General features: G+C 45.3%; 4 non-coding genes and 11 pseudogenes across 4 annotated transcripts; 12 read left to right on the forward strand and 3 right to left on the reverse strand.

The window, feature by feature from the left end:
• Nucleotides 1-8,490: 8,490 nt before the first annotated feature.
• LOC134008013 (U6 spliceosomal RNA) lies at nt 8,491-8,597 on the reverse strand. Its single transcript, XR_009928121.1, has one exon. It is a non-coding gene; the product is annotated as a U6 spliceosomal RNA (small nuclear RNA).
• Nucleotides 8,598-9,305: 708 nt separating this feature from the next.
• Nucleotides 9,306-9,412, reverse strand: LOC134008014 (U6 spliceosomal RNA). The gene has a single exon (XR_009928122.1). It is a non-coding gene; the product is annotated as a U6 spliceosomal RNA (small nuclear RNA).
• An 884-nt stretch (nt 9,413-10,296) lies between these two features.
• On the reverse strand, nt 10,297-10,403 carry LOC134008015 (U6 spliceosomal RNA). The gene has a single exon (XR_009928123.1). It is a non-coding gene; the product is annotated as a U6 spliceosomal RNA (small nuclear RNA).
• Nucleotides 10,404-10,997: 594 nt separating this feature from the next.
• LOC134007984 (U6 spliceosomal RNA) lies at nt 10,998-11,107 on the forward strand. Its single transcript, XR_009928095.1, has one exon. It is a non-coding gene; the product is annotated as a U6 spliceosomal RNA (small nuclear RNA).
• A 1,149-nt stretch (nt 11,108-12,256) lies between these two features.
• Nucleotides 12,257-12,352, forward strand: LOC134008017 (U6 spliceosomal RNA; annotated as a pseudogene).
• A 1,170-nt stretch (nt 12,353-13,522) lies between these two features.
• Nucleotides 13,523-13,618, forward strand: LOC134008018 (U6 spliceosomal RNA; annotated as a pseudogene).
• A 1,179-nt stretch (nt 13,619-14,797) lies between these two features.
• Nucleotides 14,798-14,893, forward strand: LOC134008019 (U6 spliceosomal RNA; annotated as a pseudogene).
• Nucleotides 14,894-16,072: 1,179 nt separating this feature from the next.
• LOC134008020 (U6 spliceosomal RNA) lies at nt 16,073-16,168 on the forward strand (annotated as a pseudogene).
• Nucleotides 16,169-17,344: 1,176 nt separating this feature from the next.
• LOC134008021 (U6 spliceosomal RNA) lies at nt 17,345-17,440 on the forward strand (annotated as a pseudogene).
• Nucleotides 17,441-18,615: 1,175 nt separating this feature from the next.
• LOC134008036 (U6 spliceosomal RNA) lies at nt 18,616-18,711 on the forward strand (annotated as a pseudogene).
• Nucleotides 18,712-19,881: 1,170 nt separating this feature from the next.
• LOC134008037 (U6 spliceosomal RNA) lies at nt 19,882-19,977 on the forward strand (annotated as a pseudogene).
• A 1,178-nt stretch (nt 19,978-21,155) lies between these two features.
• Nucleotides 21,156-21,251, forward strand: LOC134007977 (U6 spliceosomal RNA; annotated as a pseudogene).
• A 1,170-nt stretch (nt 21,252-22,421) lies between these two features.
• Nucleotides 22,422-22,517, forward strand: LOC134007978 (U6 spliceosomal RNA; annotated as a pseudogene).
• A 1,179-nt stretch (nt 22,518-23,696) lies between these two features.
• LOC134008022 (U6 spliceosomal RNA) lies at nt 23,697-23,792 on the forward strand (annotated as a pseudogene).
• Nucleotides 23,793-24,970: 1,178 nt separating this feature from the next.
• On the forward strand, nt 24,971-25,066 carry LOC134007979 (U6 spliceosomal RNA; annotated as a pseudogene).
• Nucleotides 25,067-25,772: the final 706 nt, after the last annotated feature.

Here is a 25,772-nt window from a genome sequence, read left to right on the forward strand (position 1 = left end):
GAAGATGGCAGCAAAGGAGAGCTACGAGCTCAAACGGAAGCAACTTTTTTTTACCACAGTGGAAAACCTGGGTTGATTTTGATGTAACTAGATGCACTGTGTTGTCTGTCGTATGTTCCCGTCTAAAGCAGACAAAAGTGGATCTTTTTACACAGGCACTGACATTTTTCGAAAGCATTCCCTGACCAGCCATGTTAATACAGGGTTCCCGCGGGGTCTTTAAAAGTCTTAAGTCTAAAATTGGGAACTTGAAATTTAAGGCCTTAAAACGTCTTAAAAACGGCCAGATTTTCATCTGAGGTCTTGAATTTCATTGAGTCAGGTCTAAAAAAGGTTTTACCTTCATTCATTTCCAGAAACGCTGGCCGCAGAAAGTTATTACAAAGTAGCAAAAAAGTATTGAGTCGTAGCCTATAAAGCGAGTGTTTGCTACACATAATACAAGCAGAACGCTGCCCTCACAACGTTGATTCGGTGTGTTGTAGTTCTTTCTGGGGGATATTGGTGTTGGTATGTACGCGGTGATAAAACTACAAATCCCCTGATAAATGCAATACCTGCCCGTGAGGGCAGGTACGAGGCTCGCTGCAAACTTTGCCCAAAAAATATTCAATTCGGTTACTAATCTGTAAATATCTGTAGCAGGACCAGCCCTTCGCCTCGTTCCCCCGGGCTATTGAACTGCAGCAGAAGAATGGTGTCGACTTGGGTACTCAGTATCATACTGATGTGGCGTGTCGCAGGTAAGTAGCTAGCTACTTCTATTGATTATTTTTTAGGATGGGCATATAATGGTTAAAAACATTTAGCTAATTTAGCTATGTTAGTTTTATCTGCTTTATCTGTAAATAAAATTTGTTTTTTCAATGACTGAATTCATTGAAATAATTTTTTTTTCAGAATTTCTTTGATTTGAGTATTTTTTGGGGTAATGTGTCATGTAGGTCTTAAATTTCAATCTTTATGGTCTTAAAATGTCTTAAAAATGTCTTAAATTGGACTTACTGAAACCTGCAAGAACCCTGTAATAGCAGACAGCACCTGGTTTGCGTGACAGCTAAGCGGGTGGTTGACAATCCATCTAACGGGCTTTTGACCATGCTGGTCAGGAACTTAAATGCAGATGCCCATCGTGTTATTGGACGACTTATAACAACAGCATATCACATAATTTAGAAAGACCAGCCCTTCGCCTCGTTCCCCCAGGCTATTGAACTGCAGCAGAAGAATGGTGTCGACATGGGTACTCAGTATCATACTGATGTGGCGTGTCGCAGGTAAGTAGCTAGCTACTTCTATTGATTATTTTTTAGGATGGGCATATAATGGTTAAAAACATTTAGCTAATTTAGCTATGTTAGTCAATATAACATCTAGAAAATTACAATTCTACATGTTATGTTAGTCAATCCCCTCCCTGAGTCACCACCTTACCGCGGTGGAGGGGTTTGCGTGTCCTAATGATCCTGGAAGATTCCCTGATCGGGGCTGTTCGGTCCCTGTACGACCGGTGCCAGAGTTTGGTCTGCATTGCCGGTAGTAATTTGAACTTGGTCCCGGTGAGGGTTGGACTCCGCCAGGGCTGCCCTTTGTCACGATTCTGTTAATAACTTATATGGACAGAATTTCTAGGCGCAGTCAAGGCGTTGAGGGGGTCCGGTTTGGTGACCTCAGGATCAAGTCGCTGCTTTTTGCAGATGATGTGGTCTTGATGGCTTCATCGGGCCATGACCTTCAGCTCTCACTGGAGCGGTTCACAACCGAATGCGAAGCGACTGGGATGGGAATCAGCACCTCCAAATCTGAGGCCATGGTTATCGACCGGAAAAGGGTGCAGTGCAATCTCCGGGTCGGGGAGGAGATCTTGTCCCAAACGGAGGAGTTCAAGTATCTTGGGGTCTTGTTCACGAGTGAGGGAAGGATGGAGCGCGAGATCGACAGGCGGATCGGTGCAGCGTCCGCAGTGATGCGGGTTCTGCATCGGTCCGTCGTGGTGAAGGAGCTGAGTTGAAAGGCGAAGCTCTCTATTTACCAGTCGATCTACGTTCCTACCCTCACCTATGGTCACGAACTGTGGGTAGTGACCGAAAGAACGAGATCGCAAATACAAGCGGCCGAAATGAGTTTTCCCCGCAGTGTGTCCGGGCTCTCCCTTAGAGATAAGGTGAGAAGCTCAGTCATCCGGGAGGGGCTCAGAGTAGAACTGCTGCTCCTCCGCGGGGGTGGTGGTTCCCCTCTTTAACCCTTGTGTTCTCTTCGGGTCATTCTGACCCATCAGTCATTGTGACCCACCGTCGTATTGTGACAACTTTACCGCATACAAAAACAAAGTGAAGCCTTTTCTTTTAACCGTCGGGCTGTCTCAGACCCCCCACATTGCAAAGGTTAAAAGAAAATTATTTGTATTTGTTTTTGTATTGGGTAAAATTGGGTAAGCACAACGATGGTTCGTTATGAGCCTTTGGGTCATGTGACCCAAAGGCAGCACAAGGGTTAAAAAGGGGGACCGGAGGGTGTGCTCCAACTTAAGGGAGATCACACTCTTCAGCCTCCCTGGGAAAGTCTATTCAGGGGTCCTGGAGAGGGTTCGTCGGATTGTCGAACCTCTGATTCAGGAGGAGCAATGTGGTTTTCGTCCTGGCCGTGGAACTGTGGACCAGCTCTACACCCTCGGCAGGGTCCTGGAGGGTGCATGGGGAGTTCGCCCAACCAGTCTACACATGTTTTGTGGATTTGGAAAAGGAGTTCTACCGTGTCCCTAGGGGGCTCATGTGGGGGGTGCTCCGGGAGTACAGGGTACAAGATTCCCTGATCGGGGCTGTTCGGTCCCTGTACGACCGGTGCCAGAGTTTGGTCTGCATTGCCGGTAGTAATTTGAACTTGGTCCCGGTGAGGGTTGGACTCCGCCAGGGCTGCCCTTTGTCACCGATTCTGTTAATAACTTATATGGACAGAATTTCTAGGCGCAGTCAAGGCGTTGAGGGGGTCCGGTTTGGTGACCTCAGGATCAAGTCGCTGCTTTTTGCAGATGATGTGGTCTTGATGGCTTCATCGGGCCATGACCTTCAGCTCTCACTGGAGCGGTTCACAACCGAATGCGAAGCGACTGGGATGGGAATCAGCACCTCCAAATCTGAGGCCATGGTTATCGACCGGAAAAGGGTGCAGTGCAATCTCCGGGTCGGGGAGGAGATCTTGTCCCAAACGGAGGAGTTCAAGTATCTTGGGGTCTTGTTCACGAGTGAGGGAAGGATGGAGCGCGAGATCGACAGGCGGATCGGTGCAGCGTCCGCAGTGATGCGGGTTCTGCATCGGTCCGTCGTGGTGAAGGAGCTGAGTTGAAAGGCGAAGCTCTCTATTTACCAGTCGATCTACGTTCCTACCCTCACCTATGGTCACGAACTGTGGGTAGTGACCGAAAGAACGAGATCGCAAATACAAGCGGCCGAAATGAGTTTTCCCCGCAGTGTGTCCGGGCTCTCCCTTAGAGATAAGGTGAGAAGCTCAGTCATCCGGGAGGGGCTCAGAGTAGAACTGCTGCTCCTCCGCGGGGGTGGTGGTTCCCCTCTTTAACCCTTGTGTTCTCTTCGGGTCATTCTGACCCATCAGTCATTGTGACCCACCGTCGTATTGTGACAACTTTACCGCATACAAAAACAAAGTGAAGCCTTTTCTTTTAACCGTCGGGCTGTCTCAGACCCCCCACATTGCAAAGGTTAAAAGAAAATTATTTGTATTTGTTTTTGTATTGGGTAAAATTGGGTAAGCACAACGATGGTTCGTTATGAGCCTTTGGGTCATGTGACCCAAAGGCAGCACAAGGGTTAAAAAGGGGGACCGGAGGGTGTGCTCCAACTTAAGGGAGATCACACTCTTCAGCCTCCCTGGGAAAGTCTATTCAGGGGTCCTGGAGAGGGTTCGTCGGATTGTCGAACCTCTGATTCAGGAGGAGCAATGTGGTTTTCGTCCTGGCCGTGGAACTGTGGACCAGCTCTACACCCTCGGCAGGGTCCTGGAGGGTGCATGGGGAGTTCGCCCAACCAGTCTACACATGTTTTGTGGATTTGGAAAAGGAGTTCTACCGTGTCCCTAGGGGGCTCATGTGGGGGGTGCTCCGGGAGTACAGGGTACAAGATTCCCTGATCGGGGCTGTTCGGTCCCTGTACGACCGGTGCCAGAGTTTGGTCTGCATTGCCGGTAGTAATTTGAACTTGGTCCCGGTGAGGGTTGGACTCCGCCAGGGCTGCCCTTTGTCACCGATTCTGTTAATAACTTATATGGACAGAATTTCTAGGCGCAGTCAAGGCGTTGAGGGGGTCCGGTTTGGTGACCTCAGGATCAAGTCGCTGCTTTTTGCAGATGATGTGGTCTTGATGGCTTCATCGGGCCATGACCTTCAGCTCTCACTGGAGCGGTTCACAACCGAATGCGAAGCGACTGGGATGGGAATCAGCACCTCCAAATCTGAGGCCATGGTTATCGACCGGAAAAGGGTGCAGTGCAATCTCCGGGTCGGGGAGGAGATCTTGTCCCAAACGGAGGAGTTCAAGTATCTTGGGGTCTTGTTCACGAGTGAGGGAAGGATGGAGCGCGAGATCGACAGGCGGATCGGTGCAGCGTCCGCAGTGATGCGGGTTCTGCATCGGTCCGTCGTGGTGAAGGAGCTGAGTTGAAAGGCGAAGCTCTCTATTTACCAGTCGATCTACGTTCCTACCCTCACCTATGGTCACGAACTGTGGGTAGTGACCGAAAGAACGAGATCGCAAATACAAGCGGCCGAAATGAGTTTTCCCCGCAGTGTGTCCGGGCTCTCCCTTAGAGATAAGGTGAGAAGCTCAGTCATCCGGGAGGGGCTCAGAGTAGAACTGCTGCTCCTCCGCGTCGAGAGGAGCCACTTGAGGTGGCTCGGGCATCTGATAAGGATGCCTCCTGGACGCCTCCCTGGTGAGGTGTTCTGGGCACGTCCCACTGGGAAGAGGACCCGGGGAAGACCCAGAACACGCTGGAGGGACTATGTCTCTCAGCTGGCCTGGGAATGCCTCGGGGTCCCCCAGGAAGAGCTGGTGGAAGTGGCCGGGGAGAGGGAAGTCTGGGCCTCCCTGCTTAGGTTGCTGCCCCCGCGACCCGACCCCCGGAAAAGCAGCAGATGATGGATGGATGTTAGTCAACATTCTCTGTATTCTGAAGTTAGCTTTTTATTTAAAAAAATGGGACTTTGATCGCCAATACCTTGTCAACAATACCTGCCAGACAGAAATCATATTTTATGAAGGACTTAACCTTCGGATTTACCATTCTAGAAATTTAATATTTAGCGATTTAATAACGGAGGTGGCTGATTAAGGCTAAATGAATTTTGACCGAAGAATGATTCCGTTTGTATTATAGGTTTACTATGGTCATCTTCCAAGACCTATGGGAGACCTTTTTGGAGGATCTGAGAAAAGCAAAATTAATAAGTTTGCTGGCAGATGCCGCCACTGATACAAGTACGTGTCCCTGACCTGGAGGGAGTTTTACGTTCGCATGTTTAACCCATTAAGGAGTAGCGTCGCACAGATGCGATTTTCAACATTCCAACTGAATATTTTCTGATAGTTAGGGTTACAAAAACTATGCGGCAAATGCTTCAGTATGGCAAAAAAAAAACACTAATGAGAAGGCTAACAAGTAACACTAGCATGGTAGTAGTATTGCCACAAGTATTATGCTAGCTAACTTAGCCCGAAAGCTAACTAAAGCTATCTAGCTACCGTTTCAGAAAAATAACTTGCGCTGTGGGTGCCGTCAGAAATATTTAGAACTCACGCATTGAAAGGTTAAGGAAGAGAGGCCTAAGAATATTTTCTTGCTGTAGAGGAGCTGCACCATGCGACAGCAGTTGGTCACTGTGAAGCTTTGAATGCAGGTAAATTGTGATTTGAGGATATTGGATGGTTTCATAACGATATGTTTGGTGTGATTTAAAAATATAGATTATTTAATGTTGACATTCTAACAGTTTTTCAGAAAGTTGGCCTCCCAGACTGGAAGGAGAAGCTGGTTGGCCTGGGTTCAGATGGAGCCCCAGTGATGGTTGGGAAACATGGGGGGAGGGGGGAGGGACTCCACTCTCCTCTCCTCCGAGAAGAGGTACCTCACAAACATCCAGTGCCTGGGCCACAGACTGTAACTTGCAGCCATGGATGCCATAAATAGGGATGATAGGATGAAGAAGGTAATTATGTGCGTGAACTAATTTCCAAATAATCAATGTACTATATACTAATTTTCCTTTTCATTCAGGTGTCTGAGCTCCTCCGAGGCTTGTATATAAGCTTTATCATTACTCGCCAAAAGCTTGGAGGGAGCTTAAAGCACTCAGTGAAGTCCTCCAGAAGAAGGTGTGGAAGCTGACAAACCTGGGAGGACCGAGGTGGCTCCCATATGTGGAAAGAGCTCTTACAACGCTTCTCAAGGACTATCCTGTCGTGTTTGCTCACATGGAGAACACTATTGTTTCCAAATGGACTTGCCTGGTCTCATAGTTTCACCAGCTACACAGTTTGCATGTATGGTTATTATCTATTATTGAACAACTTGAACTTGTGTTGTCTTTCCAGATCTGCCCCAGGCCCAACAGCACTGCTTGGACAGACTGGAGAACTTTCCCAATCTACTGATGGTAGTTGAACTCATCCTGTTGGTCCCTATGTCAACAGCTGCACGTGAACGAGGATTCAGCGCCATGAAGAGAATAACAACTTATTGGAGGAGCAGCCTCTGTAGAAATCCTGTGGAAGCTTTTATATATTAGCATTGAGGGACCATAGGTTTCACAGTTTCAGCCAGACAGTTGTGCTGAGATGGACGATCATGTTTGAGGTTATAAATTCCAAGATGGCGCTGATAATGGTAGCCTCGGCAAGTTGCTGTGTCCTGTTTTGTCTTGTTTTGTCTGTTAATTCAGTGTTGCTTGGATGTGCTGCGATGATGGCTCAGTTCAAATGACAAAACACACAGATCACTTTGGTCTTATCAATGGAACAATTTGGCAACTTTTTAAAAGTAAACTTTCCATTCAGAATGTTATTGGCATCCATTTCGGCGTCTCGCGTTTGCCATTCACTCAAAACGTAACGTTAGCCTACTACTCTTTAGCCGTCTCGCAAGCCCAAAGTGTTTGCGGCGTGCCTGTTGTTTTGTATAACTAGATCCAGTGTGGTGGTGTAGTTTTTCTAACGTCGCCAGTTGTTGCAACAGCATGTGAAAAAAACGACAAAGTTTGCTAGGCCAAAAAGATCGTTAATCTTGCGCTAAAAAAAAATTACGCTGTTAAAATGAGTTTGCAACTGACAACACTACTAAGTACTACTAAGGACTAGTATCTAGTAGGTAGTGTGTACTAGTACGTAGTGTGATCTAGTAGGTAGTGTTTACTAGTAGGTACTACTAGTTAGTAGATAATGTGTACTAGTGTTTACTAGTAGGTACTACTAGTTAGTAGGTAGTGTGTGTACTAGGTACTAGTAGGTACTACTAGTAGGCAGTGTGTACTAGTGTACTAGTGTTTACTAGTAGGTACTACTAGTTAGTAGGTAATGTGTACTAGTAGGTAGTGTGTAGGTACTAGTAGGTACTACTAGTAGGCAGTGTGTACTAGTGTACTAGTGTTTACTAGTAGGTAGTGTGTAGGTACTAGTAGGTACTACTAGTAGGCAGTGTGTACTAGTGTACTAGTGTTTACTAGTAGGTACTACTAGTTAGTAGGTAATGTGTACTAGTAGGTAGTGTGTATACTAGGTACTAGTAGGTACAAGTGGGGGGCCCAAGTGGGGGGCCCAAGTGGGGGGCCCAAGTGGGGGGCCCAAGTGGGGGGCCCAAGTGGGGGGCCCAAGTGGGGGGCCCAAGTGGGGGGCCCAAGTGGGGGGCCCAAGTGGGGGGCCCAAGTGGGGGGCCCAAGTGGGGGGCCCAAGTGGGGGGCCCAAGTGGGGGGCCCAAGTGGGGGGCCCAAGTGGGGGGCCCAAGTGGGGGGCCCAAGTGGGGGGCCCAAGTGGGGGGCCCAAGTGGGGGGCCCAAGTGGGGGGCCCAAGTGGGGGGCCCAAGTGGGGGGCCCAAGTGGGGGGCCCAAGTGGGGGGCCCAAGTGGGGGGCCCAAGTGGGGGGCCCAAGTGGGGGGCCCAAGTGGGGGGCCCAAGTGGGGGGCCCAAGTGGGGGGCCCAAGTGGGGGGCCCAAGTGGGGGGCCCAAGTGGGGGGCCCAAGTGGGGGGCCCAAGTGGGGGGCCCAAGTGGGGGGCCCAAGTGGGGGGCCCAAGTGGGGGGCCCAAGTGGGGGGCCCAAGTGGGGGGCCCAAGTGGGGGGCCCAAGTGGGGGGCCCAAGTGGGGGGCCCAAGTGGGGGGCCCAAGTGGGGGGCCCATTATGGTAATTCCCCATTTAACTTCTAAAGTATAGTAAAATCTATATTTTTTGATGTTTTTAATCATTTTGAGGCCCTAGAGAGGCACATGGAGCCAAAATGAGGAACGCTTCACGAATTTGCGTGTCATCCTTGCGCAGGGGCCATGCTAATCTTCTCTGTATCGTTCCAATTTTAGTATATGTGCTGCCGAAGCAAGCACAAACTATCACTCTGGTGAAGCTCTAAAGATAGCCCTAGACCTGGTCCAAACATCACAGGAAAGTGTCAGCAACTACACATCTATACTCCCAAATTAGCCTTTTAACAAACATCAGATAACTATCTGAAACTAACAAATGACTTGGCACAGAACAACTAGAATCTTAAACTGTTTCTTTTCTTGTCTTCAGTTGTAGGCGGTCAAATATTATGAGCTCACTACCGTCAACATGGACCAGTCGGCAAAGGGAAGCAGTATGGCGCTGGTTTAATATTCTCCAACAGGATTGGTCGTTCTCAAAACCTTTTCCTAACCTCGATTGGTGCTTCGGAACAAAGGATTCTCTTTCACATTCATTTGTCACAGATCCCCTCCCCCACTACACAGCAGAGAACAAGCAGTCCTCTATCTCCTCCCCCCTCACTAAATGACTGTAGCGTTTGAGAAGGCTGAGGTTGATTTTCTACATAATTCTGCATGTACGCAGAACACCTATTCGAGGATGTCTAAAATGTTTTTGACATTTGACCTGCTTGGCCACATCATTGCTGCTTGCAGTTATTTTTTGTAAATGAGATTATCATGAACAAATTATTCACGATTTACATACTTGTTTGTTTCGGATTTGCACGGGAAGCAATTATGCTCCCTGGAGGACAGCTAGTGGATTTTAATCATATTTTGAAGTCCTAGAGAGGCACAAGGGGGCAAAATGAGGAACGCTTCACGAATTTGCGTGTCATCCTTGCGCAGGGGCCATGCTAATCTTCTCTGTATCGTTCCAATTTTAGTATATGTGCTGCCGAAGCAAGCACAAACTGTCACCCTGGTGAAGCTCTAAATATAGCCCTAGACCTGGTCAAAACATCACAGGAAAGTCTCAGCAACTACGCAACTATACTCCCAAATTAGCCTTTCAACAGACATCAGATAACTATCTGAAACTAACAAATGACTTGACACAGAACAACGACAATCTTAAACTGTTTATTTTCTTGTCTTCAGTTGTAGGCGGTCAAATATTATGAGTTCACTACTGTCAACATGGACCAGTCGGCAAAGGGAAGCAGTATGGCGCTGGTTTAATATTCTTCAACATGATTGGTCTTTCTAGATCACAAGACCTTTTTCTAACCATGATTGGTGCTTCGAAACAAAAGGATTCTCTTACGCATTCTTTCGTCACAGTTCCCCTCCCCCACCTCCCCCACTACACAGCAGAGAACAGGCGGAGCTTTTTCCTCTCCCATTCCACAACATACAGACAACATGCTGCCCTCTGTCCCCTCACACCTCCCTCAACAACCCAACTGAATGATTGAAGAGTTTAAGACTGACCTTGTTTTTATGCAATCTTCTGCATGTACTTGTAACCCTCGGCTGAGGATGTCTAAAATGTTTTCTTTGACATTTGACTTGCTTGGCCACCTCTTTGATGCTTGCAGGTATTTTATTAAATTAGATTAACATGAACAAATTATTCACGATTTGCATACTTATCAGTTTTCTGATTTGCACTGAAAGCAATTATGGTCCCTGGAGGACATCTAATGGATCTTTTAGGAACTGCATATGTTTACAATGCCGTTAACCACCACTAGATGGCGCTAATTCCCCATTTCACTTCAAAAGTATAGTACATTCAATATTTTTTCATGTTTTTAATCATATTTTGAGGTCCTAGAGAGGCACAAGGGGGCAAAATGAGGAACGCTTCACGAATTTGCGTGTCATCCTTGCGCAGGGGCCATGCTAATCTTCTCTGTATCGTTCCAATTTTAGTATATGTGCTGCCGAAGCAAGCACAAACTGTCACCCTGGTGAAGCTCTAAATATAGCCCTAGACCTGGTCAAAACATCACAGGAAAGTCTCAGCAACTACGCAACTATACTCCCAAATTAGCCTTTCAACAGACATCAGATAACTATCTGAAACTAAGAAATGACTTTCCCAGAACAACGACAATCTTAAACTGAGTTTTATATTGTCTTGAGTTGTAGGCGGTCAAATATTATGAGCTTGCTACCGTCAACATGGACCAGTCGGAAAAGGGAAGCAGTATGTCGCTGGTTTAATGTTCTCCAACAGGATTGGTCATTCTAGATCTCAAAACCTTTTCCTAACACCCATTGGTGCTTCGGAACAAAAGGATTCTCTTCCGCATTCTTTTGTCACAGTTCCCCTCCCCCACTACACAGCAGAGAACAGGCGGAGCTTTGTCCTCCCCCACCCCCATGCTGCCCTCTGTCCCCTCACCCCAAATTCACTCGTCAGGCGGGTCTTCAGTTAGGACGTCACTTCCTCGTTCAGTCACTTGGGTAACATTGAAGTCTGTGCTTGTTTCAGCAACACATATACTAAAATTGGAACGACGCAGACTTGGGTAACATTTGAAGTCTGTGCTAGCTTTAGCAGCACATATACTAAAATTGGAACGACACAGAGAAGATTAGCATGGCGCTAAATTCGAGAAGCGTTCCTCATAATAAAAAAGATGTTATGCATTTTTCAAATGGCAATTCAACTCGTAAAAATTCAGTTTGTATTATTTGGAATAACATGGTGAACGGAGGCCTATTACATGCATTTCATATTGGCAAGCTTTTTTTGACTGTTCAAATGGAAATGATATTTTCAAGTGCCGATTCAATGTGCAAAGTGGCAATTGTGGGACAGTGTAGCTCAAACGTCCAGGAAGGTGGTAGGCAAGCAGACTCAGCAGACGCGGGTGATTTGCAAAAATGAGGATTTAATCAATATGTTCTTCAATACAAGAACCAAAAGAAATGTCTTTATATGGTGGTTCCCCTACACCTAGCCCTCTTCAGACCGCCCCAAACCAAGATGAGGGTGATCTCACCCATCCTATGCTGGAAGTGACGTTAAATCTGGTCCCAAGCCTACTTCACCAGCCCATATATCCTTCTACAGGCTGTAACCGCAAGGTAAACAGCCCCCCCCCCCAAATCTACCACACATTACATAGCCCAAAATAAACATTAATACAAACAACCCCCACCACCACCACTTGGTTCAACCAGTGATGTCATCCATGACATCACCTCAACCATAAAATCAGGAAGTACTGGGCGGCCCCCTCCCGAACCAGAGTCCTGAATGGCGGATCTAAACAAAGAAACATGAGTATGCAGAAATGAAACAAACATTTGCTCAGTCCGGATCCTGCAACATAAATATAAGGTATCTGTACTACCCCAATTGGTGTCTGTGCTTGATATGAACTGTAACCAAATACTCTTACCACATAAAACAAGTAGAATAAAGTACATAACTGGTCAATCAGACTCACCACACCTCATGGCCCTGACGTGACAAGTGGTGAGTAGCGCGTGTTCTCACCCACTTTGTCACACAATGCAATCCGCAATTTCAATGGGAAGGCATTTGTCAAATGGCAATTCAATGTGGCAGCGAAACGGCGTACCCAGTCGAATGCGTTATCGTTTACTTGTCACCACGTTCTTTTCGCATCAAAATTCAAATGCGAATGCAATCTGTCAGTGACTCGTCAGGCGGGTCTTCAGTTAGGACGTCACTTCCTCGTTCAGTCACTTGGGTAACATTGAAGTCTGTGCTTGTTTCAGCAACACATATACTAAAATTGGAACGACGCAGACTTGGGTAACATTTGAAGTCTGTGCTAGCTTTAGCAGCACATATACTAAAATTGGAACGACACAGAGAAGATTAGCATGGCCCCTGGCGCTAAATTCGTGAAGCGTTCCTCATAATAAAAAAGATGTTATGCATTTTTCAAATGGCAATTCAACTCGTAAAAATTCAGTTTGTATTATTTGGAATAACATGGTGAACGGAGGCCTATTACATGCATTTCATATTGGCAAGCTTTTTTTGACTGTTCAAATGGAAATGATATTTTCAAGTGCCGATTCAATGTGCAAAGTGGCAATTGTGGGACAGTGTAGCTCAAACGTCCAGGAAGGTGGTAGGCAAGCAGACTCAGCAGACGCGGGTGATTTGCAAAAATGAGGATTTAATCAATATGTTCTTCAATACAAGAACCAAAAGAAATGTCTTTATATGGTGGTTCCCCTACACCTAGCCCTCTTCAGACCGCCCCAAACCAAGATGAGGGTGATCTCACCCATCCTATGCTGGAAGTGACGTTAAATCTGGTCCCAAGCCTACTTCACCAGCCCATATATCCTTCTACAGGCTGTAACCGCAAGGTAAACAGCCCCCCCCCCCAAATCTACCACACATTACATAGCCCAAAATAAACATTAATACAAACAACCCCCACCACCACCACTTGGTTCAACCAGTGATGTCATCCATGACATCACCTCAACCATAAAATCAGGAAGTACTGGGCGGCCCCCTCCCGAACCAGAGTCCTGAATGGCGGATCTAAACAAAGAAACATGAGTATGCAGAAATGAAACAAACATTTGCTCAGTCCGGATCCTGCAACATAAATATAAGGTATCTGTACTACCCCAATTGGTGTCTGTGCTTGATATGAACTGTAACCAAATACTCTTACCACATAAAACAAGTAGAATAAAGTACATAACTGGTCAATCAGACTCACCACACCTCATGGCCCTGACGTGACAAGTGGTGAGTAGCGCGTGTTCTCACCCACTTTGTCACACAATGCAATCCGCAATTTCAATGGGAAGGCATTTGTCAAATGGCAATTCAATGTGGCAGCGAAACGGCGTACCCAGTCGAATGCGTTATCGTTTACTTGTCACCACGTTCTTTTCGCATCAAAATTCAAATGCGAATGCAATCTGTCAGTGACTCGTCAGGCGGGTCTTCAGTTAGGACGTCACTTCCTCGTTCAGTCACTTGGGTAACATTGAAGTCTGTGCTTGTTTCAGCAACACATATACTAAAATTGGAACGACGCAGACTTGGGTAACATTTGAAGTCTGTGCTAGCTTTAGCAGCACATATACTAAAATTGGAACGACACAGAGAAGATTAGCATGGCCCCTGGCGCTAAATTCGTGAAGCGTTCCTCATAATAAAAAAGATGTTATGCATTTTTCAAATGGCAATTCAACTCGTAAAAATTCAGTTTGTATTATTTGGAATAACATGGTGAACGGAGGCCTATTACATGCATTTCATATTGGCAAGCTTTTTTTGACTGTTCAAATGGAAATGATATTTTCAAGTGCCGATTCAATGTGCAAAGTGGCAATTGTGGGACAGTGTAGCTCAAACGTCCAGGAAGGTGGTAGGCAAGCAGACTCAGCAGACGCGGGTGATTTGCAAAAATGAGGATTTAATCAATATGTTCTTCAATACAAGAACCAAAAGAAATGTCTTTATATGGTGGTTCCCCTACACCTAGCCCTCTTCAGACCGCCCCAAACCAAGATGAGGGTGATCTCACCCATCCTATGCTGGAAGTGACGTTAAATCTGGTCCCAAGCCTACTTCACCAGCCCATATATCCTTCTACAGGCTGTAACCGCAAGGTAAACAGCCCCCCCCCCCCCCCCCCCCAAATCTACCACACATTACATAGCCCAAAATAAACATTAATACAAACAACCCCCACCACCACCACTTGGTTCAACCAGTGATGTCATCCATGACATCACCTCAACCATAAAATCAGGAAGTACTGGGCGGCCCCCTCCCGAACCAGAGTCCTGAATGGCGGATCTAAACAAAGAAACATGAGTATGCAGAAATGAAACAAACATTTGCTCAGTCCGGATCCTGCAACATAAATATAAGGTATCTGTACTACCCCAATTGGTGTCTGTGCTTGATATGAACTGTAACCAAATACTCTTACCACATAAAACAAGTAGAATAAAGTACATAACTGGTCAATCAGACTCACCACACCTCATGGCCCTGACGTGACAAGTGGTGAGTAGCGCGTGTTCTCACCCACTTTGTCACACAATGCAATCCGCAATTTCAATGGGAAGGCATTTGTCAAATGGCAATTCAATGTGGCAGCGAAACGGCGTACCCAGTCGAATGCGTTATCGTTTACTTGTCACCACGTTCTTTTCGCATCAAAATTCAAATGCGAATGCAATCTGTCAGTGACTCGTCAGGCGGGTCTTCAGTTAGGACGTCACTTCCTCGTTCAGTCACTTGGGTAACATTGAAGTCTGTGCTTGTTTCAGCAACACATATACTAAAATTGGAACGACGCAGACTTGGGTAACATTTGAAGTCTGTGCTAGCTTTAGCAGCACATATACTAAAATTGGAACGACACAGAGAAGATTAGCATGGCCCCTGGCGCTAAATTCGTGAAGCGTTCCTCATAATAAAAAAGATGTTATGCATTTTTCAAATGGCAATTCAACTCGTAAAAATTCAGTTTGTATTATTTGGAATAACATGGTGAACGGAGGCCTATTACATGCATTTCATATTGGCAAGCTTTTTTTGACTGTTCAAATGGAAATGATATTTTCAAGTGCCGATTCAATGTGCAAAGTGGCAATTGTGGGACAGTGTAGCTCAAACGTCCAGGAAGGTGGTAGGCAAGCAGACTCAGCAGACGCGGGTGATTTGCAAAAATGAGGATTTAATCAATATGTTCTTCAATACAAGAACCAAAAGAAATGTCTTTATATGGTGGTTCCCCTACACCTAGCCCTCTTCAGACCGCCCCAAACCAAGATGAGGGTGATCTCACCCATCCTATGCTGGAAGTGACGTTAAATCTGGTCCCAAGCCTACTTCACCAGCCCATATATCCTTCTACAGGCTGTAACCGCAAGGTAAACAGCCCCCCCCCCCCCCCCCCCCAAATCTACCACACATTACATAGCCCAAAATAAACATTAATACAAACAACCCCCACCACCACCACTTGGTTCAACCAGTGATGTCATCCATGACATCACCTCAACCATAAAATCAGGAAGTACTGGGCGGCCCCCTCCCGAACCAGAGTCCTGAATGGCGGATCTAAACAAAGAAACATGAGTATGCAGAAATGAAACAAACATTTGCTCAGTCCGGATCCTGCAACATAAATATAAGGTATCTGTACTACCCCAATTGGTGTCTGTGCTTGATATGAACTGTAACCAAATACTCTTACCACATAAAACAAGTAGAATAAAGTACATAACTGGTCAATCAGACTCACCACACCTCATGGCCCTGACGTGACAAGTGGTGAGTAGCGCGTGTTCTCACCCACTTTGTCACACAATGCAATCCGCAATTTCAATGGGAAGGCATTTGTCAAATGGCAATTCAATGTGGCAGCGAAACGGCGTACCCAGTCGAATGCGTTATCGTTTACTTGTCACCACGTTCTTTTCGCATCAAAATTCAAATGCGAATGCAATCTGTCAGTGACTCGTCAGGCGGGTCTTCAGTTAGGACGTCACTTCCTCGTTCAGTCACTTGGGTAACATTGAAGTCTGTGCTTGTTTCAGCAACACATATACTAAAATTGGAACGACGCAGACTTGGGTAACATTTGAAGTCTGTGCTAGCTTTAGCAGCACATATACTAAAATTGGAACGACACAGAGAAGATTAGCATGGCCCCTGGCGCTAAATTCGTGAAGCGTTCCTCATAATAAAAAAGATGTTATGCATTTTTCAAATGGCAATTCAACTCGTAAAAATTCAGTTTGTATTATTTGGAATAACATGGTGAACGGAGGCCTATTACATGCATTTCATATTGGCAAGCTTTTTTTGACTGTTCAAATGGAAATGATATTTTCAAGTGCCGATTCAATGTGCAAAGTGGCAATTGTGGGACAGTGTAGCTCAAACGTCCAGGAAGGTGGTAGGCAAGCAGACTCAGCAGACGCGGGTGATTTGCAAAAATGAGGATTTAATCAATATGTTCTTCAATACAAGAACCAAAAGAAATGTCTTTATATGGTGGTTCCCCTACACCTAGCCCTCTTCAGACCGCCCCAAACCAAGATGAGGGTGATCTCACCCATCCTATGCTGGAAGTGACGTTAAATCTGGTCCCAAGCCTACTTCACCAGCCCATATATCCTTCTACAGGCTGTAACCGCAAGGTAAACAGCCCCCCCCCCCCCCCCCAAATCTACCACACATTACATAGCCCAAAATAAACATTAATACAAACAACCCCCACCACCACCACTTGGTTCAACCAGTGATGTCATCCATGACATCACCTCAACCATAAAATCAGGAAGTACTGGGCGGCCCCCTCCCGAACCAGAGTCCTGAATGGCGGATCTAAACAAAGAAACATGAGTATGCAGAAATGAAACAAACATTTGCTCAGTCCGGATCCTGCAACATAAATATAAGGTATCTGTACTACCCCAATTGGTGTCTGTGCTTGATATGAACTGTAACCAAATACTCTTACCACATAAAACAAGTAGAATAAAGTACATAACTGGTCAATCAGACTCACCACACCTCATGGCCCTGACGTGACAAGTGGTGAGTAGCGCGTGTTCTCACCCACTTTGTCACACAATGCAATCCGCAATTTCAATGGGAAGGCATTTGTCAAATGGCAATTCAATGTGGCAGCGAAACGGCGTACCCAGTCGAATGCGTTATCGTTTACTTGTCACCACGTTCTTTTCGCATCAAAATTCAAATGCGAATGCAATCTGTCAGTGACTCGTCAGGCGGGTCTTCAGTTAGGACGTCACTTCCTCGTTCAGTCACTTGGGTAACATTGAAGTCTGTGCTTGTTTCAGCAACACATATACTAAAATTGGAACGACGCAGACTTGGGTAACATTTGAAGTCTGTGCTAGCTTTAGCAGCACATATACTAAAATTGGAACGACACAGAGAAGATTAGCATGGCCCCTGGCGCTAAATTCGTGAAGCGTTCCTCATAATAAAAAAGATGTTATGCATTTTTCAAATGGCAATTCAACTCGTAAAAATTCAGTTTGTATTATTTGGAATAACATGGTGAACGGAGGCCTATTACATGCATTTCATATTGGCAAGCTTTTTTTGACTGTTCAAATGGAAATGATATTTTCAAGTGCCGATTCAATGTGCAAAGTGGCAATTGTGGGACAGTGTAGCTCAAACGTCCAGGAAGGTGGTAGGCAAGCAGACTCAGCAGACGCGGGTGATTTGCAAAAATGAGGATTTAATCAATATGTTCTTCAATACAAGAACCAAAAGAAATGTCTTTATATGGTGGTTCCCCTACACCTAGCCCTCTTCAGACCGCCCCAAACCAAGATGAGGGTGATCTCACCCATCCTATGCTGGAAGTGACGTTAAATCTGGTCCCAAGCCTACTTCACCAGCCCATATATCCTTCTACAGGCTGTAACCGCAAGGTAAACAGCCCCCCCCCCCCCCCCAAATCTACCACACATTACATAGCCCAAAATAAACATTAATACAAACAACCCCCACCACCACCACTTGGTTCAACCAGTGATGTCATCCATGACATCACCTCAACCATAAAATCAGGAAGTACTGGGCGGCCCCCTCCCGAACCAGAGTCCTGAATGGCGGATCTAAACAAAGAAACATGAGTATGCAGAAATGAAACAAACATTTGCTCAGTCCGGATCCTGCAACATAAATATAAGGTATCTGTACTACCCCAATTGGTGTCTGTGCTTGATATGAACTGTAACCAAATACTCTTACCACATAAAACAAGTAGAATAAAGTACATAACTGGTCAATCAGACTCACCACACCTCATGGCCCTGACGTGACAAGTGGTGAGTAGCGCGTGTTCTCACCCACTTTGTCACACAATGCAATCCGCAATTTCAATGGGAAGGCATTTGTCAAATGGCAATTCAATGTGGCAGCGAAACGGCGTACCCAGTCGAATGCGTTATCGTTTACTTGTCACCACGTTCTTTTCGCATCAAAATTCAAATGCGAATGCAATCTGTCAGTGACTCGTCAGGCGGGTCTTCAGTTAGGACGTCACTTCCTCGTTCAGTCACTTGGGTAACATTGAAGTCTGTGCTTGTTTCAGCAACACATATACTAAAATTGGAACGACGCAGACTTGGGTAACATTTGAAGTCTGTGCTAGCTTTAGCAGCACATATACTAAAATTGGAACGACACAGAGAAGATTAGCATGGCCCCTGGCGCTAAATTCGTGAAGCGTTGCTCATAATAAAAAAGATGTTATGCATTTTTCAAATGGCAATTCAACTCGTAAAAATTCAGTTTGTATTATTTGGAATAACATGGTGAACGGAGGCCTATTACATGCATTTCATATTGGCAAGCTTTTTTTGACTGTTCAAATGGAAATGATATTTTCAAGTGCCGATTCAATGTGCAAAGTGGCAATTGTGGGACAGTGTAGCTCAAACGTCCAGGAAGGTGGTAGGCAAGCAGACTCAGCAGACGCGGGTGATTTGCAAAAATGAGGATTTAATCAATATGTTCTTCAATACAAGAACCAAAAGAAATGTCTTTATATGGTGGTTCCCCTACACCTAGCCCTCTTCAGACCGCCCCAAACCAAGATGAGGGTGATCTCACCCATCCTATGCTGGAAGTGACGTTAAATCTGGTCCCAAGCCTACTTCACCAGCCCATATATCCTTCTACAGGCTGTAACCGCAAGGTAAACAGCCCCCCCCCCCAAATCTACCACACATTACATAGCCCAAAATAAACATTAATACAAACAACCCCCACCACCACCACTTGGTTCAACCAGTGATGTCATCCATGACATCACCTCAACCATAAAATCAGGAAGTACTGGGCGGCCCCCTCCCGAACCAGAGTCCTGAATGGCGGATCTAAACAAAGAAACATGAGTATGCAGAAATGAAACAAACATTTGCTCAGTCCGGATCCTGCAACATAAATATAAGGTATCTGTACTACCCCAATTGGTGTCTGTGCTTGATATGAACTGTAACCAAATACTCTTACCACATAAAACAAGTAGAATAAAGTACATAACTGGTCAATCAGACTCACCACACCTCATGGCCCTGACGTGACAAGTGGTGAGTAGCGCGTGTTCTCACCCACTTTGTCACACAATGCAATCCGCAATTTCAATGGGAAGGCATTTGTCAAATGGCAATTCAATGTGGCAGCGAAACGGCGTACCCAGTCGAATGCGTTATCGTTTACTTGTCACCACGTTCTTTTCGCATCAAAATTCAAATGCGAATGCAATCTGTCAGTGACTCGTCAGGCGGGTCTTCAGTTAGGACGTCACTTCCTCGTTCAGTCACTTGGGTAACATTGAAGTCTGTGCTTGTTTCAGCAACACATATACTAAAATTGGAACGACGCAGACTTGGGTAACATTTGAAGTCTGTGCTAGCTTTAGCAGCACATATACTAAAATTGGAACGACACAGAGAAGATTAGCATGGCCCCTGGCGCTAAATTCGTGAAGCGTTGCTCATAATAAAAAAGATGTTATGCATTTTTCAAATGGCAATTCAACTCGTAAAAATTCAGTTTGTATTATTTGGAATAACATGGTGAACGGAGGCCTATTACATGCATTTCATATTGGCAAGCTTTTTTTGACTGTTCAAATGGAAATGATATTTTCAAGTGCCGATTCAATGTGCAAAGTGGCAATTGTGGGACAGTGTAGCTCAAACGTCCAGGAAGGTGGTAGGCAAGCAGACTCAGCAGACGCGGGTGATTTGCAAAAATGAGGATTTAATCAATATGTTCTTCAATACAAGAACCAAAAGAAATGTCTTTATATGGTGGTTCCCCTACACCTAGCCCTCTTCAGACCGCCCCAAACCAAGATGAGGGTGATCTCACCCATCCTATGCTGGAAGTGACGTTAAATCTGGTCCCAAGCCTACTTCACCAGCCCATATATCCTTCTACAGGCTGTAACCGCAAGGTAAACAGCCCCCCCCCCCCCCCCCCCAAATCTACCACACATTACATAGCCCAAAATAAACATTAATACAAACAACCCCCACCACCACCACTTGGTTCAACCAGTGATGTCATCCATGACATCACCTCAACCATAAAATCAGGAAGTACTGGGCGGCCCCCTCCCGAACCAGAGTCCTGAATGGCGGATCTAAACAAAGAAACATGAGTATGCAGAAATGAAACAAACATTTGCTCAGTCCGGATCCTGCAACATAAATATAAGGTATCTGTACTACCCCAATTGGTGTCTGTGCTTGATATGAACTGTAACCAAATACTCTTACCACATAAAACAAGTAGAATAAAGTACATAACTGGTCAATCAGACTCACCACACCTCATGGCCCTGACGTGACAAGTGGTGAGTAGCGCGTGTTCTCACCCACTTTGTCACACAATGCAATCCGCAATTTCAATGGGAAGGCATTTGTCAAATGGCAATTCAATGTGGCAGCGAAACGGCGTACCCAGTCGAATGCGTTATCGTTTACTTGTCACCACGTTCTTTTCGCATCAAAATTCAAATGCGAATGCAATCTGTCAGTGACTCGTCAGGCGGGTCTTCAGTTAGGACGTCACTTCCTCGTTCAGTCACTTGGGTAACATTGAAGTCTGTGCTTGTTTCAGCAACACATATACTAAAATTGGAACGACGCAGACTTGGGTAACATTTGAAGTCTGTGCTAGCTTTAGCAGCACATATACTAAAATTGGAACGACACAGAGAAGATTAGCATGGCCCCTGGCGCTAAATTCGTGAAGCGTTGCTCATAATAAAAAAGATGTTATGCATTTTTCAAATGGCAATTCAACTCGTAAAAATTCAGTTTGTATTATTTGGAATAACATGGTGAACGGAGGCCTATTACATGCATTTCATATTGGCAAGCTTTTTTTGACTGTTCAAATGGAAATGATATTTTCAAGTGCCGATTCAATGTGCAAAGTGGCAATTGTGGGACAGTGTAGCTCAAACGTCCAGGAAGGTGGTAGGCAAGCAGACTCAGCAGACGCGGGTGATTTGCAAAAATGAGGATTTAATCAATATGTTCTTCAATACAAGAACCAAAAGAAATGTCTTTATATGGTGGTTCCCCTACACCTAGCCCTCTTCAGACCGCCCCAAACCAAGATGAGGGTGATCTCACCCATCCTATGCTGGAAGTGACGTTAAATCTGGTCCCAAGCCTACTTCACCAGCCCATATATCCTTCTACAGGCTGTAACCGCAAGGTAAACAGCCCCCCCCCCCAAATCTACCACACATTACATAGCCCAAAATAAACATTAATACAAACAACCCCCACCACCACCACTTGGTTCAACCAGTGATGTCATCCATGACATCACCTCAACCATAAAATCAGGAAGTACTGGGCGGCCCCCTCCCGAACCAGAGTCCTGAATGGCGGATCTAAACAAAGAAACATGAGTATGCAGAAATGAAACAAACATTTGCTCAGTCCGGATCCTGCAACATAAATATAAGGTATCTGTACTACCCCAATTGGTGTCTGTGCTTGATATGAACTGTAACCAAATACTCTTACCACATAAAACAAGTAGAATAAAGTACATAACTGGTCAATCAGACTCACCACACCTCATGGCCCTGACGTGACAAGTGGTGAGTAGCGCGTGTTCTCACCCACTTTGTCACACAATGCAATCCGCAATTTCAATGGGAAGGCATTTGTCAAATGGCAATTCAATGTGGCAGCGAAACGGCGTACCCAGTCGAATGCGTTATCGTTTACTTGTCACCACGTTCTTTTCGCATCAAAATTCAAATGCGAATGCAATCTGTCAGTGACTCGTCAGGCGGGTCTTCAGTTAGGACGTCACTTCCTCGTTCAGTCACTTGGGTAACATTGAAGTCTGTGCTTGTTTCAGCAACACATATACTAAAATTGGAACGACGCAGACTTGGGTAACATTTGAAGTCTGTGCTAGCTTTAGCAGCACATATACTAAAATTGGAACGACACAGAGAAGATTAGCATGGCCCCTGGCGCTAAATTCGTGAAGCGTTGCTCATAATAAAAAAGATGTTATGCATTTTTCAAATGGCAATTCAACTCGTAAAAATTCAGTTTGTATTATTTGGAATAACATGGTGAACGGAGGCCTATTACATGCATTTCATATTGGCAAGCTTTTTTTGACTGTTCAAATGGAAATGATATTTTCAAGTGCCGATTCAATGTGCAAAGTGGCAATTGTGGGACAGTGTAGCTCAAACGTCCAGGAAGGTGGTAGGCAAGCAGACTCAGCAGACGCGGGTGATTTGCAAAAATGAGGATTTAATCAATATGTTCTTCAATACAAGAACCAAAAGAAATGTCTTTATATGGTGGTTCCCCTACACCTAGCCCTCTTCAGACCGCCCCAAACCAAGATGAGGGTGATCTCACCCATCCTATGCTGGAAGTGACGTTAAATCTGGTCCCAAGCCTACTTCACCAGCCCATATATCCTTCTACAGGCTGTAACCGCAAGGTAAACAGCCCCCCCCCCCCCCCCCCCCAAATCTACCACACATTACATAGCCCAAAATAAACATTAATACAAACAACCCCCACCACCACCACTTGGTTCAACCAGTGATGTCATCCATGACATCACCTCAACCATAAAATCAGGAAGTACTGGGCGGCCCCCTCCCGAACCAGAGTCCTGAATGGCGGATCTAAACAAAGAAACATGAGTATGCAGAAATGAAACAAACATTTGCTCAGTCCGGATCCTGCAACATAAATATAAGGTATCTGTACTACCCCAATTGGTGTCTGTGCTTGATATGAACTGTAACCAAATACTCTTACCACATAAAACAAGTAGAATAAAGTACATAACTGGTCAATCAGACTCACCACACCTCATGGCCCTGACGTGACAAGTGGTGAGTAGCGCGTGTTCTCACCCACTTTGTCACACAATGCAATCCGCAATTTCAATGGGAAGGCATTTGTCAAATGGCAATTCAATGTGGCAGCGAAACGGCGTACCCAGTCGAATGCGTTATCGTTTACTTGTCACCACGTTCTTTTCGCATCAAAATTCAAATGCGAATGCAATCTGTCAGTGACTCGTCAGGCGGGTCTTCAGTTAGGACGTCACTTCCTCGTTCAGTCACTTGGGTAACATTGAAGTCTGTGCTTGTTTCAGCAACACATATACTAAAATTGGAACGACGCAGACTTGGGTAACATTTGAAGTCTGTGCTAGCTTTAGCAGCACATATACTAAAATTGGAACGACACAGAGAAGATTAGCATGGCCCCTGGCGCTAAATTCGTGAAGCGTTCCTCATAATAAAAAAGATGTTATGCATTTTTCAAATGGCAATTCAACTCGTAAAAATTCAGTTTGTATTATTTGGAATAACATGGTGAACGGAGGCCTATTACATGCATTTCATATTGGCAAGCTTTTTTTGACTGTTCAAATGGAAATGATATTTTCAAGTGCCGATTCAATGTGCAAAGTGGCAATTGTGGGACAGTGTAGCTCAAACGTCCAGGAAGGTGGTAGGCAAGCAGACTCAGCAGACGCGGGTGATTTGCAAAAATGAGGATTTAATCAATATGTTCTTCAATACAAGAACCAAAAGAAATGTCTTTATATGGTGGTTCCCCTACACCTAGCCCTCTTCAGACCGCCCCAAACCAAGATGAGGGTGATCTCACCCATCCTATGCTGGAAGTGACGTTAAATCTGGTCCCAAGCCTACTTCACCAGCCCATATATCCTTCTACAGGCTGTAACCGCAAGGTAAACAGCCCCCCCCCCCCCCCCCCAAAATCTACCACACATTACATAGCCCAAAATAAACATTAATACAAACAACCCCCACCACCACCACTTGGTTCAACCAGTGATGTCATCCATGACATCACCTCAACCATAAAATCAGGAAGTACTGGGCGGCCCCCTCCCGAACCAGAGTCCTGAATGGCGGATCTAAACAAAGAAACATGAGTATGCAGAAATGAAACAAACATTTGCTCAGTCCGGATCCTGCAACATAAATATAAGGTATCTGTACTACCCCAATTGGTGTCTGTGCTTGATATGAACTGTAACCAAATACTCTTACCACATAAAACAAGTAGAATAAAGTACATAACTGGTCAATCAGACTCACCACACCTCATGGCCCTGACGTGACAAGTGGTGAGTAGCGCGTGTTCTCACCCACTTTGTCACACAATGCAATCCGCAATTTCAATGGGAAGGCATTTGTCAAATGGCAATTCAATGTGGCAGCGAAACGGCGTACCCAGTCGAATGCGTTATCGTTTACTTGTCACCACGTTCTTTTCGCATCAAAATTCAAATGCGAATGCAATCTGTCAGTGACTCGTCAGGCGGGTCTTCAGTTAGGACGTCACTTCCTCGTTCAGTCACTTGGGTAACATTGAAGTCTGTGCTTGTTTCAGCAACACATATACTAAAATTGGAACGACGCAGACTTGGGTAACATTTGAAGTCTGTGCTAGCTTTAGCAGCACATATACTAAAATTGGAACGACACAGAGAAGATTAGCATGGCCCCTGGCGCTAAATTCGTGAAGCGTTGCTCATAATAAAAAAGATGTTATGCATTTTTCAAATGGCAATTCAACTCGTAAAAATTCAGTTTGTATTATTTGGAATAACATGGTGAACGGAGGCCTATTACATGCATTTCATATTGGCAAGCTTTTTTTGACTGTTCAAATGGAAATGATATTTTCAAGTGCCGATTCAATGTGCAAAGTGGCAATTGTGGGACAGTGTAGCTCAAACGTCCAGGAAGGTGGTAGGCAAGCAGACTCAGCAGACGCGGGTGATTTGCAAAAATGAGGATTTAATCAATATGTTCTTCAATACAAGAACCAAAAGAAATGTCTTTATATGGTGGTTCCCCTACACCTAGCCCTCTTCAGACCGCCCCAAACCAAGATGAGGGTGATCTCACCCATCCTATGCTGGAAGTGACGTTAAATCTGGTCCCAAGCCTACTTCACCAGCCCATATATCCTTCTACAGGCTGTAACCGCAAGGTAAACAGCCCCCCCCCCCAAATCTACCACACATTACATAGCCCAAAATAAACATTAATACAAACAACCCCCACCACCACCACTTGGTTCAACCAGTGATGTCATCCATGACATCACCTCAACCATAAAATCAGGAAGTACTGGGCGGCCCCCTCCCGAACCAGAGTCCTGAATGGCGGATCTAAACAAAGAAACATGAGTATGCAGAAATGAAACAAACATTTGCTCAGTCCGGATCCTGCAACATAA

This window comes from Osmerus eperlanus, chromosome 21 (assembly GCF_963692335.1).
Source record: "Osmerus eperlanus chromosome 21, fOsmEpe2.1, whole genome shotgun sequence".
In the NCBI taxonomy this organism is placed as follows: Eukaryota; Metazoa; Chordata; class Actinopteri; order Osmeriformes; family Osmeridae; genus Osmerus; species Osmerus eperlanus.